The sequence below is a fragment of the Anolis carolinensis genome, chromosome 5, assembly GCF_035594765.1.
Source record: "Anolis carolinensis isolate JA03-04 chromosome 5, rAnoCar3.1.pri, whole genome shotgun sequence".
In the NCBI taxonomy this organism is placed as follows: domain Eukaryota; kingdom Metazoa; phylum Chordata; class Lepidosauria; order Squamata; family Dactyloidae; genus Anolis; species Anolis carolinensis.
The window spans coordinates 38,991,844-39,011,009 of NC_085845.1; positions in this window are offsets into that span (position 1 = coordinate 38,991,844).

Below are 19,166 nucleotides of genomic sequence, written 5' to 3' on the forward strand. Positions count from 1 at the left end.
CAGAATCAGCTGAGTCGTGAAAAGATGTTTCAGTCTTTGGAACCCTTCCTCGGCTTGTTCAGTCCAGCGGAAGGGTTTCTTTCCTCGAATACAGCTGGTGATTGGGTCAGACCAATGGGCAAAGTCTGGGATGAACTTCCGGTAATAGTTCGCAAATCCCAAGAAGCGTTGTACTTCTTTTTTGTTGGATGGCGCCCGCCATTCCAGCACGGCTGTTACCTTAGCCGGGTCCATGGATAGCCCCAGTGGCGAAACGCGGTATCCCAAAAAGTCTACTTCTTGCAAGTCAAAAGCGCACTTTTCCAACTTAGCATATAGTCTATGGTCTCTTAACCGCTGTAGCACCTGTCTGACGTGCTGGTCGTGTTCCTCTTGGCACTTAGAGTACACCAAAAAATCGTCCAGGTATATAAGCAGGAAACGGTCTAGATAATCCTGGAAGATATCATTGACAAAATGTTGAAATGTGGCGGGAGCTGTGGACAAACCGAAATTCATAACTAGGGACTCGTATAGTCCATATTTGGTCTGGAAAGCGGTCTTCCATTCGTCCCCTTCCCTGATGCGAATCAAATTGTAAGCTCCTCTAAGATCCAGTTTGGTGAAGACTTTCGCTCCTCAGAGTCGGTCCAATAAGTCCAAGATCAAAGGCAGTGGGTAACGACTCCGTTTTGTGATGTTATTTAGCGCCTGATAGTCCACACAAAGACGTAGGTCCCCTGACTTCTTTTTCACGAAGAGTACAGGCGAGGCGGCTGGGGATTGAGAGGGTCTTATGAACCCCTTACGGAGGTTTGTCTCTAAGAACTCCCTGAAAGCTTTCTGCTCTGGTTCAGTCAAAGAGTAGAGATGTCCTCGCGGAATCGGGGGCCCCTCAACAAGGTCAATGGCACAGTCATAGGGTCTATGTGGGGGCAGTTTCTTGGCTTCCTTCTCGTTGAATACATCCCAGAATTCCGAGTATTTCTTGGGCAAGGTAATGACGGCCTCAGAATCTGTGGTTTGGCAGAGCTTGGCCACCAAACAGTAGTTATGACAATATTCCGAGGCGAACTGGAGTTCCCTTCGAGACCAAGAGATGTTTGGATCATGGAGTGTTAGCCATGGAATTCCCAAAATCACCGGGAAATGGGGAACCTCAGTGACAAAGAAGGAGATTTCTTCCATATGTTCCCTAATCCACATTCGAGTCGGCTCGGACCATTGGCTAACAGGACCAGTCTTCAGCGGACGTCCGTCAATGGCCTGAAGTACACGGGCATTTTTGAAATCCTGGTATTGTAACCCCAATGAATTAGCATAGTCTCTATCAATGAAGTTATTGGTCGCACCAGAGTCTATCATGGCAGGAATCATGACGGGTCCCTTTTTGGCTGACCACAGCGTGACCACCAAAAGGAACAGGACTCCCATTTGTGGCTCTTGAGTGGAGATATTGACCGGGGTGGTGAGCCCTTCTACACCCGGTCATTTCCTTCCCCCGCCGGCTTCGTCTCGGCCGCCTCAGCAGTCTCCGCGTTCATGGAGGACACTGCCGCCAACCGGGTGGGAGTTTGCTTCTTCGCCGGGCACTCCTTGGCGAAATGTCCCCCATTTCCACAATACCAACAAAGGTTCAGACGCTGTCGTCGGGCCTTCTCCGCAACATCTAACTTGGGTCGTACGTGGCCCAGTTGCATTGGCTCATCCTCGCTCCCCATGGGAGTGGGGGCTGGTAGCGGGGGGTCTCCAAACTGCCCGAGGCTGGGAAGAAGCAGCGGAGGGGTTCTTTATCCCGGGTCTTCCACTCTGGCCCCAGATCCATTGTCTCTTGTTGGCAAGTAGGACTTCTGCCCGTAAGCAGTGGGCAATAAGTCTCTCCAGAGTCTCTGGGGGATCCACTTTGGAGATTTCCTCCTGCATTTCATGGTTAAGTCCTTCGCGAAACTGGCCCTTAAGGGCTATATCGTTCCAGCCTGTATTCTGAGCCAGCACATGGAACTCGGCTATGTACTGTGACAGCGGTCGGTCCCCTTGGAATAGGCGCCGGATTTTATGACCAGCCGCTTCTTGGTCCTCTTCAATTCCCCATGTGTTCCGGAGATGGTTCAAGAACTGCTGCGCAGTAGCTAGGTATACGGATCCTGCATCGTATAGCGCCGTCGCCCAGGTAGCCGCAGGTCCATCCAAGAGGCTATAGATCCATGCCACCTTGAGGTCTTCCTGTGGAAACTCTGTGTGACGAGCTTCCAAGTACGCCAAACACTGGCGGCGGAATACGTGGACCTTTGAGGCTTCTCCGGAGAACTTGGTTGGCAATGCCAGGACCGGGAGTCGGACCCCACGCTTTTCAGGCCATGGATCTCTCCCTCCTGCTCCCGGATTTTATCTCGAATCCTGGTGAACTCTTCTTGAGAAATGGTGAAACTAGGTATGGCGGTCCCGGCTGGTGCGGCCGCCCTGGCCCCCTGTTGATCAGTCATATTGGCCTTTGGTTTACCTAGTGCTGTTTTGGTGGAGTCAAACTGTCACGCCCAGGCAGCGGAGCACTAGAACCAATACACTGAGGCCAATAACAATCTAATATTTTTATTAAGGAAATAGTAAAGTGGAATAAAAATGCACACAGAATAAAGTTCATCAATAGACCTTCCAGGAAAGGTCAAATATAGTCCAATAATATATTGCCCAGTATGTGGTATTAGAGTTCAAAGTTATAATCCAAACCGAAACACACTCAACTTCAAAGCAGTTGAGTGGGGAAATTATCCAAGATTCTTCTAGAGTTCATAGAAAGTCCAAAGCAGGGAGTTGGATACTAACTGGGTACTGGGCACAAGGTGCAAGGCTGGGTACACGGCAAGATAGATCCAAAAGCACGGCAAGGCAAGGCACGAAGGAACTGGAGTTGCGGACTCAAGCGTAGTCCACACTTGGCTGGAATCGAAGCTATTCTGTAAACTGATCTGTTGACTCCGCATGGCCTTCTCAGTGCGGGGAACTTTTAAGGAACTTCCAATCTCTCTGCAAGGCAGGTGTTCAGAGCTCCTTTTCCCAAGGGAAAGAGCTGAGCCAACAACTATGACCAGATGTGATCCTCCTCAAAACTTCTCAGGAGAAAGAAGCTAATTAAAAGATTGTCTGGCTGCTATCCGGGCGCTCCTTCTTGTTTGCGTTTTTTTCCCAGCGACTAGACTCAAAAAACTCCTTTCTCGAAAAAGAGGGAGAAGCCCTGGGAATAGGTGCCTGTTCAAGGTCTGTGGTAATAAGTTCCTGGCTGGAATTGTCAACATCTGGCATCTGGAACTGAACATTCTCTTGCTGAGACGGCAAAAATCCCCTGTCCTCATCTCCATGATCCATCATGGCGCCAGGGTCAGGACTCAGAGGTCCAGGGGACATCACAAATACAAAATGAATGAATGCTGGTTGCTTTAGCCCTCCACCCCCCCCCCCCCAGCTCCATATGGTTTTTTTTTTACCTATCCTATATTGTATTCAAGGGAGAAAGGATTTTATCAAGGTGGCGTCTTAGTGTTAGGTTGTCACAAGCAGATTTGGGAAGAGTTAAATAGCCAGTGTTTCTTTTGACATCTTCTTTTGGGGTGAAAAGTACATCTCTGGAAGGTGGCTTCAGGTCTATGAAGGAGGTTGCCACTGGGACTAAACAAGAGGACTGTCTCTTTCTTGTCAGGTTTTGAGGCTTGAGAGATAATGCCCCTGGGATGGTCTTCTGGGGAGCAACCCATAGAGATGGATTACCCTTGAGATTAGGTGTTTTGCCCAGCAGTGGGATGAGGAGGTGGTCAAAAGTACTGTTCCTCAGCCAGGACTCACATCAAGATGTTCCCTTCCAATGTCAAAATAACCCAGAAATTAAAAATAAATAGTTTAGGACAATAAATGGCTCTTATTTTCATTTTTTTTATATCTGTGTCTGGTCTCTTTATTTCATATTGGGCATTTCAAAGACTTTGGCTGACCATTGTGCCTTTGCTGATCCACTTGATAATTTTTACTTTGTGCTGTTTAAACTATTGTGTTCAACATAATATTGATTTAGCATAGCAGAAGAAGAAACTGGGTTGAATTCCTCAATTGGTTGTCTGTGTTTCTTGTTAATGTTTTAAATATCTCTATAAAAACAAATTAAAAATGAACAAATCTTTGGGTTACAGAGGTAGACATCTTAATTTCCTCTCCCCACCTTTCATCACTGACTGCTGCTGAGTATTTTAGGAGAATCCTGGTGAGGAAATGAACTGCAAAAATGCAAGTACAAAGAAAAATGTTTCTCAAAAAGAAGTTTCTATGCAACTTGTCTAATAGAGCATCATTATATGCTCCACATACAGCCAAGGACAGGGCTAAGGTGTTCCACTTTCACTGTACTCTTGACCCTTCTGGAATGAAATGGAACATTACCCTTAGAGAATGTTCCTATCCTGCTCAGGGATAAAATATCTAAAGCAAAAGTGTTAAAAACATCCACATCTTAACCTCTTAATGAGGCCCCATTCTCAGTTTCAAAAATCCTTTTTAAAAAGGTCTTATCTGTAGCAAGGAATTAGAAACACTTCTTCCAGAGATTCTTTTTTTTTGGTGTGCTAATGCTCTGTTCTTACAATTAATCACTTGAAGAGCCTATGCAGACCCAATCAGACTCAATTTGTCTGTGTCTCAGCTCTCTTCTTCATTACCACTATAACTGTTAATTAATTCGTTGCTCGTATTAAAGAGTAGCATATGTTTTCTTCTCTATGTAGATTAGAAAGAGTTGACAACCCAAAGTCCCACTCAATGAGCCTGTGATATAACCTCCTCATCATCTGTGTTTGGAAAAAAAAGATATTAATATTCAAACGTTGCTTTGTAGTTCATATTTTATGCAATACTCTTGCATACTTACCATATTTGGGGGAATTGCTTTATGATAAGGTGCCCTGAATTTTATTATCATGCATTTGTGTGCATGTGTGTGTGTGTGTGTGTGTGTGTGTGTGAGAGAGAGAGAATGTTTTCCAGAGCACAACCATTATCAGCACCTCCAGGAGAAGGGGGAGCTAACAAGGTTGTTTCCCCAGGGGGAGGGAAAATATTACCGCCCTTCAGTTACCCTCTGTATCATCTTGTGTGACTCTTAAACCATAGAGTATTTCTTATGGACAACATACTTCACCATGTACCAAAACCCTCTACTGCCGTAGTCAACTGCTTGGTAATTTTTCTTTAATCAAAACTACTCTGCTTCAAGTACAGTACCAATTTCAATTTTTCCAGTGGCAATTTAGCTGCCTAATATTGTTTTTGTGTAAATATGTTTTATGCCAGAAAACATGACAGGCATTGTAAATGGGGAAATGCAATATGTTGGGCAGGCACAATTTGCATATATGAAATCTGGAAAAGGCTACCTAAAACCATCTTTGTTTCTTAGGGCCAGTCACATGGTTAAGATGACTCATAGTGTATCCACCTTTAATGGATTCTAACCCAGATTTTGATTTTCAGAAGTATGACATGTTTACTGGAGCACAACTCAAAACTGATTAATTCCATTTTTTTGAGGAATTATTTCTTTTTAAAAATTGAAAGATGGAGCTCCCTTTACTGTATTTTTATAGTAATCAAAAATAAATGACATCGTTCTCAAAGACACTTCAATATTAAAAATACTTACTTTTTGAATTTTGTTTTGTAGCAGCATGGTGTTATAATCAGCAAATGCTGTATATATAATAAATTTGGGGGCATATTGATTTTTTAAAAACTATGATCACATGCAATTTAGCTCCTTCATTATGCTGCATTTTATTTCCCATTATTTTTCTGCAAATAAATTTGACAACCTTTTCTGAGATACACAATGCTTGGAAATAAAGCTTTTTTTTTAAAAAAAAAAAATCAGCCTTCATCAGCTTTGAGAAGTGCAGCCCTTAGTAACATGAAGGGTATAACATGTCTGAACTCTGTTAAGGAATAATATGGCCTGAACTATTAGAAGCAAAGTCTGATTGAAGAACAGATCTGTTTCCAGTGACAGCATCTGTAGGGATAACAATAATTCCATCTGCACCATAGCCGGAGACTTTAAATCTTCACATTCAGTTCTAAAAAAAAAATCTTACAGATGTCTTTACCTCATTATGTGGTTACTAGGGGATTGTCTCATCTGGTGTACTTTGCAACCGGGTATACCTCTAACAAGCAATCTGGCATTAGCCTTCTGTTTTTACCACTGGAAACTAACGGTTTGCTATATATCACCACTACTGTTAATTATATCACCGCACAAGGCATCATTAAGGAATTGAACACTAAAAGGCATACCAGGAGAATACTTCTTTCCCCTCCCCTTCTGCTAAACTGCTTTTAACAAATTAAGAAAAATACAATAAATTATATAAAGGTCTTTGTGACAATGAGACACAAAATCCAAAAAAAAAAAAATTGCCAATTTTCACAATCCAGAAAAGCTCTGGATAATTCAAGTTTCAAATAAAAGTTTTCTTGATTTGCTTGAAGAAATCTTAGAAATAAGCAGCATAACTCATAGCTGTGTTGACACTGAACCTGGTGTTGAAGCATCCATTAGAACCTTTGTTTGGACAATTCTTTCTATAATAATGTTTCATGTCTTATGGACATGTTTTTCTTAACTACTCAATTTTGACACACATTTTCTCAGTAATTCTTTCACCACATCTACAAATTAGCCCTGTGTTCCTGTTATCTTGGCATTGCCATTATAGAGCTGAAGATGAGAGGGATTGTTATGTATCTGTTAGAGTTTAGAGTACATGAGGCAGTATGCTCATCACAGAGAATATTACTTACCCATTTTCCGAGATGGAATACTGCAGAATTATGTAACAATATTTTGGCAAATTAAGGTAATTGGATTTTTAATAAGCAACACAGAAAAAATTCCTAAGTGTGAAAAAGATGTTTAGGTTCAGGAATAGATGATAGCTCTACTGTACTCAAGGGAGACCATCACCTAGTAAATACTATGTATCTGCTGATAGGAATAGGCCCATAGCTATGCATCAGCTCACCATTCAACAATTTATTAAATGAGTGTAAAGTTCAGACAAATCAACAGAAATCTGACCTACACCTGCTATTACAGGTTTAGTGTCCCTTATCTGGAAATACAAAAAGCTCCTAAAACTGAAAGCTTTTGCTGCCAGCCATCTACTTCTGCCTTTGGGGAAAGGGGGTAAATCACAGTACAGTGCCCACTTAGTTTGTACTCAAGGAGCAATAGAAGGGGAAAAATGGGGTTTCCTAGACACATTAGTACTCACCATGTTAGTCTGAACTAGAGTAGACCTGCTGAATTAACATTAGTAGTAATTTATCAGGGTTCTGTTGATTTTGTTGGTCATCTTCCAATTGGATTTAGTCCTGTTTGTCCAGATAGTAAAGTGACATGTTATTTGACTAGCAGGGGCTATTCTTAGTTTTGGGGAGAGATCTTTCTTGTTGATCAATAATCAGTGAAGCCAATGGCAGAATCTTCTGCATACAAAGCTAATTTGTGTGTGTGTTAAGAGGAATGTGTGTTCTACCAATAAGCTGCATTTCCTTCCCAAAGATCAGAACGTTTTTAGCTTCTACATCTCTGTGTTAAATGCAGTCTCCTGAATGTAAAATCACACTGATTTAGTTATACATAACTGTTTAAGGCTAAAACCATATGCAGTAAGTAGCTATTGCTTTTTCTATTCATTCGAGTTGTTTCCTCAATGCAGTTTCATTTATGCATGGATCTAATGTTTTTCAGCAGCACTTATATATGTCTTGCTATGTGAAATGGATATGCTGGGGAACATCTTAAAGATGTTGAAGTAATAAAAGGCCCAGAAAGTGTTGTATAAATCAGAATGGTTTTCTACCATGTCTCTAATAATTATTAAAAAATATACAGAAAGAGTTTATCACAAAATGTTCATTTGGCATAGCATAATCTTATTTGCCATTTCAATTCCTGCATATTTTTTATGTTGCTGAAATGAAAGAAATTTTCCTGAAGCTTTTTTTGTAGTTTTTAATTGAAGTTATGCTGTTATTTTAGTTTTAGTAATACTCTGTTTAGCATAATTAATACAGACCTGAAGCACTTCTGTTCCTTTACAACCTACACACTGGATCAAAGTGAAATAATCTGCCTTGTGTATTATGACACTTTAAAATGTTTTCACTATGATTAGTACTTTCCTGCAAATCATAGCAAACACTTTTGTATTATGCAGAATGGAAAACACATAGAAATTATTGTTTTCTTAATGCTGTCTGCTAGCATTGGTTGAAAGCAAACAAATCAGTGCTTTAGGGGGAAATGTGCAAATTGGTCTGATAAAGACATTAAAGAACATTGTGTGAGGAGTCAATTTAAAATGTGCCTTTATTTTGAAAAGAGATGAATTTGTTCTAAAACTGTCAGCCACATGCAACAGTGCCAGAGAACTGTCTATTGGATGTTCTATATGGCTTCTTGTAACTCTCTTTCTGAATTTGGCTATACAGTCAGCACCATGGATTCTGTGTCCACAGGTTCAAAGATTCACAGTTTGAAAATTGATCTTGCCATTTTATGTAAGAGACACACTTTTACTATGCCAGTGTATATTATGGTACTTCATCATCCATGGATTTTGGTTTCCACAGAAGCGGGGGGGGGGGGGGGATCAAAATTCATGGATGATCAACCCTTGATGGATACCAAGGACCTAATATACTCCTTTAAAAATAATTTTTAGGTAAGAAATCTTCTGTTCAGTGCCCTGTGATCAGGCCAATCCTGTGCCAAGTATACATTAAGCATAGCTAAAGTACCCTGCTGTAGCTTAATACTATGAACGGCATGATAGAAATGCATGAACCTGAAGAGAAGTCATGATGTACTAGAAAATACAATAATGCTTAAGTAAATTGATACATATCGATAATAATAATAATAATAATAATAATAATAATAATAATAATAATAATAATCTTCATGTCCCACCATCATCTTCCCGAAGGGACTCGGAGAGGTTTAAAAAGGCACACCAGGGTACAGCATAAAACATAAAACAGTACATAACTATAAGAACAATAACACATAAAATTATAACAACAACTACTACCAACACACTTAACACAAAATAAAATTGCTCAATTTTAAAAACGCAGAACACCTGTAAATAAAAACTAATCAATCAATTTGATTCACAAACTAAAGTGCCAGAGTGTCAACCTCATATGGGCCCATTACAGCCTACTCAAGGTCCATGTTTTTAAGCTGGATAGGAAGGATTGGAGGGTGAGGGCAGCCTAATCTCTCTTGGGAGAGTATTCCAAAGCCAGGGATCCACCATCGAGAAGGCCCTCTCATCCCCACCAACCTTGCTTGAGATGGTGGTGGGATCGAGAGAAGGGCCTCCCCTGCAAATCTCAAAATCCGTGCCAGTTCATAGAAAGGATAGACACCATCATGGAAGTCATGACCTTGAATATGCAAGATGTGAACAGGGCTGTTGCTAACAAGGTGACTTGAAGATCTCTTATTCATAGTGTTTCCATAAGTTGAACTCAACTTGTGGTGGAGGCTCCTTCTTTGAAGGCTTTTAAGCAGAGGCTGGATGGTCATCTGTCAGGGGTGCTTTGAATGTGATTTTCCTACTTTTTGACAGGGGGTTGGACTGGATGCCCATGAGGTCTATTCCAACTCTATGATTCTATGATTCAACTTGATAGTAGTTAATAATAACAACAAAACCTTTGTGGCTAAAATGTGGTTAAATTTTGGTCAGGAGTCGGGTAGAATAGTTAGTTGGAAGATAGATGATTTCTTGAGAGAGACATAAAGACACTATGGAGTGGCCAACATCACAGTAAGTACATATAATTAAAGATTAATTTTTTCACTATTATTTTATAAAGAATGAATACTTCAGAATACTTGTAAAACAGGGCTGGTTTCAGGTGGAGTTCCTCTCCTCTCCCATCATTATAGGATAGTTAAGCAAAACTACATTTACATTTTTCCATTGACGGTAAGAATTGTGTATAATGTAGAATATTTGTGAAAATTTCCCAGATGTTGTATGAATTTTGTAGCTGGAGCTAATTTTCTATTGAATTTGAGCATACAAGTAGAACTTGGCTTGCTTAGTTGAACATTTACTGCTCTCGATTATAGAGATTATTGGGATCTGAATATTGAGAGTCCTACCTCCTAAAATTTAAGCCATTTGAGAAGTCAGCATTAATGTTGTCATTTAAAATCCAAGTTAGAGGGGTGTTCAGGTGTATTAATTCTCACTCTAATATTGAGTTTTGAGCCAGAAGAGTTTACATTCCAAGGCCTATAATTAAATGTTGCATTGATAGACAACCATTGCCAAAATGTGACTTCATTACCTTCCCAACTTCAGTTCTCCGTGTCACCTGAAAACATTTTTCAGGGGATCTGCATGACAAGAGTAGGCACTGGGGCAATATGCATAGCTTCAGTGATGAAGAGAATACTCCTGGTCCCCCAGTGTAGTTGAGCAAAGGAAATCTATAAAGAGAAAGACACATAAGTGTCCATATTTTGAAGTGTATCATCTGTAATAGTAATTCTTTGGGAGAGTTGTAAACACTGGTGAATATCTTAGATAAGCAGAGTGTTATCTGTGGGCACAAACTCCTAATTACGGTTTTTAAAAAAACACATATACACTATTTTAAGTGAATGTCATTGCTTGAATTTATCTGATTTCATCCCTAACCCTTACCAAATATCATGGTTCCACAACCCAAATCCAGACCTGTGGATTTTGTATTTTCCCTGACATTGTTTGCTATGCTTTAGAATGTCACTCTACCTACCTACCTATTTATCTATCTCCTGGGTTTTATTCTGATATCTAAGGATGTCTTTTTTAAATTTGTCTAGTAATATGGGACTCTAGTATTTGTATTTGCCATTTTCTAAGTTGGATAGAAATAACCAATTTGTAGCGCACCTTTTTAGTTCTGTTTGTAGGGAAAGACTTACCAATGTCTGTTTTTCATCCATAGATTGTTGCTTCTATGTGTCATTTATTTCACCTGGAAACAAAAAATGTTGATCAGAGAACAAAAGTCAGATTGCTCATTTGAGACAATACTGTCAAAGAAGCAAACACTGGAATAACAGGTTAAAGATTGAGAATATGACAGCAATCTAATTTTTTAAAACACAACAGTCCTGGGTTTTGTTCCTTGGGCTGTTAGACATGAAAGTATTTACAGCAGATTTTAGCTGGGCACATGTCTTTTCTACCTTCTAAAAGCAATCAACTGAGAAAGAAATAGATTTACATCTTAATTATGGCCTCTAAAATGTTTTACATTGCACAGGTTTGTAGCTACTTTATAAATTGCCTCATTAGTGCCTAAAGTACACCACAATCCTTTTGTTCTGCCTATTGATTATTCTGTTTAATGCATTTGATCAGTTATGATCCATCCTTGAATGAAGTCTTCAATTACAACAATAGGTTTTTCTATGTTCGCTACTCCTTGTGTCTCATCAAATTAAAGATATGTTATATTATATTATTAGTTTTCTTCATTCTCTGCTATCACAGTATTAAGAAAGATGGAGAGGTTATCCAGTGTTCAATTCATTTCTTTTTTTAAAAGGGGGAAAACATGAAGCTTGAGAAATATTAATAGAAAATTCTCCAATACTTTAAAGTTTCTGTGTATCTTACATATAGAAGGATATGCAATACAATAAACTTTGGCTTGAGATGAAATTCTAATCCCTTCTGGTTTTGGTTTCAGAGAAGCCCCAAATCAGTCATTATGGAGGATTTTTTATTGTTTTAGAGTTTTCGTAGGATTGCTGTGGGTTAAAATAAACCAAAGCTCTACATTTGTATGGAAAGGTGGACATTTCTGTCAAATTCTTTGGCTTTTTTTTTAAAAAATAGAGTTACAGGGTCTGGAATCTTATAGAGGCTTTGTGTTTGTAAAAAGGTAGTGAGACACCTTTCCAACCCCTGCATCAAATATATTTATTTCATTGTCAGGGGTGGATAAGTTACTCAGGACTGATCTGGGATATAAGTCTAAATGCTATTGTTAGCCCCAACTAGAACACACCCCTTTGGGGTTTTATTTAGATCAGTGGTTTTCAACCTGTGCGTCCCCAGGTGTTTTGAACTACAACTCCTAGAAATTCCAGCCAGTTTACCAGCTGTTGGGATTTCTGGGAGATGAAAGCCAAAGCATCTGGGGACCCACAAGTTGAGAACCACTGATCTAGATGCTGGCTTATCATACAGCCATTGATTTCATTAGTCCACCTTAGTTAATCAAAAGTTTAAGTGTACCTCCCTGAATATCCCAAGGCTTGTTACCTTTGCCAATTCCAAAATTATTGGTTTCCTTTCAGGTTAAAGGGTGACTTCCTTTAACATAGGATCAGGCAACTGCAGAAGTGGTGGGGGACAGTTTCCTAGCCTATACCCCTTGTTAGACCATACTGAAAATCTAACTAGTTATTTTTCTGGATGATTTTCCTATAGATGCTAGGCTTGTCAGTTTGGATGTAAAATAATGGACTAGATATGCTTTAGATTTCTTTTAGCATGCTTTTTATTTGTACTTAGAATTCAGAATCATAGTGGAATTCACCAAGAAGTAGATGTGCGGTAAATGAGGGATTAATATCTATAACCTCAACTCAGGGGGTTTATCCATATATAATGGAAAGTTATGTGCAGACTAGACTGGTAAAGTTTTTATATTTCAAAATGTTCTTTACTCAAAGTGAAGGAAGAGGCTTCTAATTGAATGTGACCCTGTTCTGCAGTGCAATTAACACTGCAGAGTTAACCAAGAAAATGAAATCTGTACATTGTTGAAGGTTACAGGTCTGTGTTTTGCTATGGAGTAGTTGGTGTGGGCATAAAATATGAAAAAAAGCTTAAATCGTTTTCATCATAAAAACTGTTTCAAACACACAAACAATTGCAAAGAGGTCATTTCGGATGGAAAATCATTATAAAGCTCATTGTCAATAATTCATTTGTGAGTTAGCCTAGAAATGGTCAAAAGTTAGCTGATTTGAAAATCAAAAGAAAAAACTATTTACAGCAGCAATTTTAGATAAAACACTTTGTTGGGTCTCATCCTACAGTGCCCTGTTAAATCTTGTTGATCTCTTGACACCAAACTCCTGAAAAGCAATGCTCATGTTAGGGGGGGAAACCTTGCTCTAAGGAAGAACATACTGATCCTTCAGTGACAGGAGCTTTCTGAATTGAACAAGAAAAATAAGAAACATACAACCAATATGTGTGCATGTCCTTTTCACACTACTGGAATGAGTAGCCATGAAAAATGTAGCATAACACACTTCGAATTCAAGTGCCTTGCCAATGTATGATTGGTTAAAATAGAACCAGCACAGTTTAGCATGAAAAGGAGTTGTCCATGAATTGATTTTAGATAAAATCCATTGAACTTGAATATTTTGATATAAACTTGTCCAGTGATTTTAATACAATTTATCATGCCCAATCTCAAGTGCCATTTGTTGCCTTTCAAAATTTATTTCTCAGAAGAAAATATATTCTAGATCTTTGGAGTGTAAAATTTAAACTAATAGGAGACACAGAAGGACTGCACTGTGGAAGCATCCACTGTACCAAAATGTAGTCTTGTACTAAAACTAGGTTCACATGTGAAATGCAACTTTGAGGGAAGAAGACATGTGCATTCCTCCTTTTCTTCCCTTATCAGAAATGTTTACAATCAAATTATATAAAGCACTAGCTGTGCCCAGCCACGCGTTGCTGTGGCAAAGTCTGGTGGTATGGGAAATAAAGTATTGAGGAATTGGAGGTAGTTAAGGTAAAGATTTTTTCCTGATATTAAGTGCAGTCATGTGTGAGTGTGTGGGTTGGTGATCATGTGTATTTGTAAGTCGAAGAGGTGGCATTGTTTGTAGAGTCCTTGGAGGTCATGTGGGTGGTATGACTGTATGGAGCGCTGTTAGTTTTGTGTCAGAGGAGTACTGATATTTGGTTGTTTATTTGGATGATATTGGATGTAGAGATATTTGGATGTTTTGGAACTGTTGGGTTGGGAGAAGGTGGGGTAATAGTGGGGGTTGACTCCGTTTTTCGAATTCAAGCGTGCGACGTTTCATTGGAGAAGTTGAGTAGGTTAGCGGTTGAAGACGCTGCATCATTAGGGGATATTATTTCCTAAAGGTTGTGAATATACAATATTTGTGATTATTGGGTGTTTTTGTCTGTTGGAGGTAAGTATGAATGGTGTCTAAGAGATGTTGTAGGTGTTGTGAATGGGTATAGAGTACATTATCATTGGTATATTAGAGTTGTATAAGAGATGTTGTAGGAGTTGTGAATGGGTATAGAGTACGTTATCATCGGTATATTAGAGTTGTATAAGAGATGTTGTAGGTGTTGTGAATGGGTATAGAGGACGTTATCATTGGTATATTAGAGTTGTATAAGAGATGTTGTAGGTGTTGTGAATGGGGATAGAGTACGTTATCATCAGTATATTAGAGTTGTATAAGAGATGTTGTAGGTGTTGTGAATGGGGATAGAGTACGTTATCATCGGTATATTAGAGTTGTATAAGAGATGTTGGTGTTTATGACCAAATGGGCAAAAGATTTAGGTAGAGTGATACACATGGACGAATGGGAGTCAGGCTGGAACAGAAAATTAAAATTAACATACTCATATGACTTAAAAGAAAATTGGATGAAGATGCTATACAGGTGGCATATAACACCAAAAAAATTAGGCTTGATAAATAAAAGTAGGAATACAAAATGCTGGAAGTGTGGTGAGGAAGAGGGCACGTATTTCCACATATGGTGGAAATGCAGAAAAGCTAAAGAATTCTGGTCAAATATACATCAAAGTGTAACAAAGATCTTAGAAAAAAGACTTAACAAACTCCCAGAAACATATCTATTAGGATTCTCCAACCTACCCCCGGGCTCAAACGAAGAAAAAATAGTGACATACTTAACAACAGCGGCCAGAATTACCTATGGAGGATACTGGAGACAGAAAGAAATCCCCAGCGAAACAGAATGGTTAATCAAAGTTGCAGAGATAAAAAATTCGGATAGACTAACTTTTTTATTGGCTAAACAGCGGGGAAATCCAAGAAAGAAACAAATTGGCAACAAGTAGACAACTATATAAATAGAAAGGAGAAAAATAAAAATAAGAAATAAGTAAATAAGAAAATAAGATATCATATCAAGGTAAACGATAATAGAACACCAGGTAAACATAGTAATATAAAATATATAGATAAGTTGAAAGACAGAAACAGATAGCTAGATAAGAACACACCTGCATATTAAGAAGTAGGAGAAAATGAAAGGAAACGAATGAAGAAAAGAAGAAGGCAGCAAAGGAAAAGCACCTCGCCGGGAAAGCTGGGAAGCCCCAGATGTTTTTTTTTTTAAAATTTTTAAATTTTTATTTTTTTTGTTTTTTTTTCATATTTCATTTTTTTTCCTTTCCTTCTTCTCTCTTTCCCCCCCATCTTGTTCTTTTTTAATCCATCTTGGATGTTTATTCCTTCTTTTCCTTTTTTTTCCTTTCTTTCTTTTTTCTCTCTTTTCTCCTATACCCTTCACTTATCGATTTTATCATACTGTATGAAAATTTTCAATAAAGATTATTTAAAAAAAAGAGAGATGTTGGTGTTTTGAATGGGGATAGAGTACGTTATCATCGGCATATTAGAGTTGTATAGGAGATGTTGTAGGTGTTGTGAATGGGTATAGAGTATGTTATCATTGGGATATTGTAGTTGTGTAAGAGATGTTGTAGGTTTTCTGAATGGGTATAGAGTACGTTATCATGGGTATATTAGAAACGTTAGGATTGTATGATGATGTTGTTGTTGTTGTTATTATTATTATTATTATTATTATTATTATTATTATTATTATTATTATTGAGAGGCTGGGTGGCCATCTGTTGGGAGTGCTTGGATTGTGTCCTGCATGGCAGATGGTGGGAGGTGTTAGCTGGCCGTGATTGTTTAGTGTCTGGCATTCCTGTGTTTTAAGAGTGTTGTTTTTCATTTGGTGTTGTGATTTTAAGCTTGTTAAAATATTAGGAGTCAGATTGTGTTGATTATCATGGTTGATAGCATATATTTAAAATATTGAGTGTTAAAATGGGTTGGATATTGTAGAAGGGAGAGTATATGGAGAGAAATAATTCGGATGATGGGTGGGCGCTAGGACCCAGGGGACAGCTTTTTCCCATTGCCTGCCTTTCCTCTTGCGGCGGCCATTATGCTTTCTCTTTTCCTCCCTCCCGGCATGGCTGCCAATGGTGCATTGTGGGTTCTCTCCATGTGGAGCTGCGTGAAGTGAGTTTGTGTTGTTTCAACCTTAAGGTGTGGATGATGGGTTGTGTTGTCAAATTTTGAGGTTGGGGGCCCTTTACTTTTGTTGTTTTGCTCGGTGCTCGAATTCCATCACTCTTTTATATATATAGATTCTAAAATTCCAGGATTTGTTCCTGTTTTTCTGTACTGTGTTTTGGAACTGGTAGTAAGCTTTTTATAAAAGTTCTAGGGGTTGGTTTATTTTAATTCAATATAAAATTTGAAGCTTTGCTGTGGCTCCAGTCCTTTCTGGAGGGCCGTTCCCAGTTGGTGAAGCTGGGGGGACATCTGCTCGGACCCCTGGCCATTGACCTGTGGGGTCCCGCAAGGTTCTATTCTGTCCCCCCATGCTTTTTAACATCTACTTGAAACTGCTGGGTGAGGTCATCCGGAGTTTTGGAGTTTGGTGCCATCTCTACGCAGATGACACTCAACTCTACTACTCCTTTCCACTTAAATCCAAAGAAGCCCCTCGGATACTAGACCAGTGTCTGGCCACTGTGTTGGTCTGGATGAGGGCAAACAAGCTGAAGCTTAATCCCGAAAGAGACAAAAGTCCTCCAGGTCAGTTGTACGTCTGATTGGGGCATAGGGTGGCTACCTGTGCAGAACGGGGTCACACTCCCCCTGAAGCCGCAGGTTCACAGTCTGAGGGTCCTTGATGCTCAGGTGTCGGCGGTGGCTGAGAGGGCCTTTGCACAATTAAAACTTGTGCGCTAGCTGCGACCGTACCTTGAGAAGTCGGATCTGGCCATGGTGGTCCATGCCTTAGTTATCTCTACATTGGATTATTGCAATGTGCTCTATGTGGGGCTGCCCTTGAAGACGGCCCAGAAATTGCAACTAGTCCAGCGTTTGGCAGCCAGGTTTCTAACTGTAGCAAATTACAGGGCGAGTTTAACACCACTGTTCAAGGAGCTCTATTGGCTGCCGTTTATTTTCTGAGCCCAATTCAAGGTGAAGGTGATCACCTACAAAGCCCTAAACGGTTTGGGACGCACCTACCTTCGTGACCGCATTTCCCCCTATGAACCTGCATGATCTCTTCACTTATTGGGGGAGGCCCTCCTCTCGCTCCCACCACCCTCGCAGTCGCGGTTGGTGGGGACAAGGGAGAGGGCTTTCTCCATCATGGCCCCTCAGCTCTGGAACTCTCTCCCCAGGGAGATCAGGCAGGCCCCTACCCTACTTACTTTTTGGAAGAGCCTGAAAACCTGGCTCTTCCAACAGGCCTTTGGCAATTGACTTCCATAGCACAGAATTGACCAGTTGCCCATTTTTATTTTTACTGCACTTTATTCCTTTAACCAGCCATAGTCTCCTTTGTTTATGCCTTTCCCAGCACTTTAATGGGATAATGGTTTTGTATTGTCCTCTCCCCGACTGTATCTGATACTACTAGCACTTTTATGGCCCAGTTCTTTTTAGGAGCCAACCCAGGATTTTATCAAGCATGTTTGTTTTATATGATCTTATTTGTTTTATGACTTGCTTTATTGTTGATTGATTTGTTTTATTGTTGTGTTTTATATTGTCTGTTTTGCCTGGGCTTGACCCCATGTAAGCCACCCCGAGTCCCCTTGGGGAGATGGGGCGGGGTAAAAAATAAAAGTATTATTATTATTATTATTATTATTATTATTATTATTATTATTATTATTAAAAGAATTGAAAAAAATCTGAGACTTATCAGTGTGGCTGCCCATTGCCCCCTTAATGAATCTGGTGTTGTGGATCCATTTATATTCCATGCCTTTGTTAAATATATGTGTAATAAATATCATTATTTTTAAAAAATATTTTGCACCAATCAGGTTTTGTTGGTTTTAATATTTTGATTGATGGGCATGACTTCTTAGCAAAATCATATAGGACTGCACAAATAGTTTCGAGAATACTTCTAACTATAATAATTTCATTACTGAAATTATTTGGCATGTTTCTTCCTCGCCTAGATACAATCCATGTTCAAATAGATGTTAATGTAATTGACATTTGAATTTTTTCTCAATGTATGTCATCTTCAATTTTATTTATGGTATAACTTCATTAAGCATGAAAGCACTTAAGCCCTATACAGCTTTTCATTATCAGATGCAATTTTATTCAAGGCATTTGCATCCATTTCTATGGAGACCCATCCTGTTTTATTCCATTTATATCTTTGATTTTTAATATCAAAGGAAGGATGAGTTTTGAAATGCTATAATGCTTCTATCATAACTTTTCAACATACCAAAATAAACACATTTATCTAAATCAGGCATGGGCAAATTTCGGCCCTCCAGGTGTTTTAGACTCCAATTCCCACAGAAACTCACTTTACTCACTGCACATATAACAAAATGTGGACACCTATTTTTTTTACCAATATGTGAATGAGCTTTTTTAAAATGTGGAAATAAATAAGTTCCACAGTCTGATGCAGACGTAAGTTGGAAGAATTTTGAAGGATCTTCCCGGTAAAAATAGGAGGACATGAAGAAGCATGAGTTTTACACGTTTTCACATATTAATCTCCCAGTGGCAGAGAATGAATATGAATGTACTCACATAATTTTTAAAACATTACCTGTTAAATTTGTAGTTTAGGTTTTCATACTTTTTCATATGAATAAACACTTGCAAAGTATTGATCAGCCAATCAGGCAGCCAAAGGGAGGGAAACACTTCATTTCTAATTTCTAAAGGAAAAATTGTTGAAGTTTGATCTCTGGAACAAAGGATACAACGCCAATCAGATTGTCTGAGGCTACAGTTCA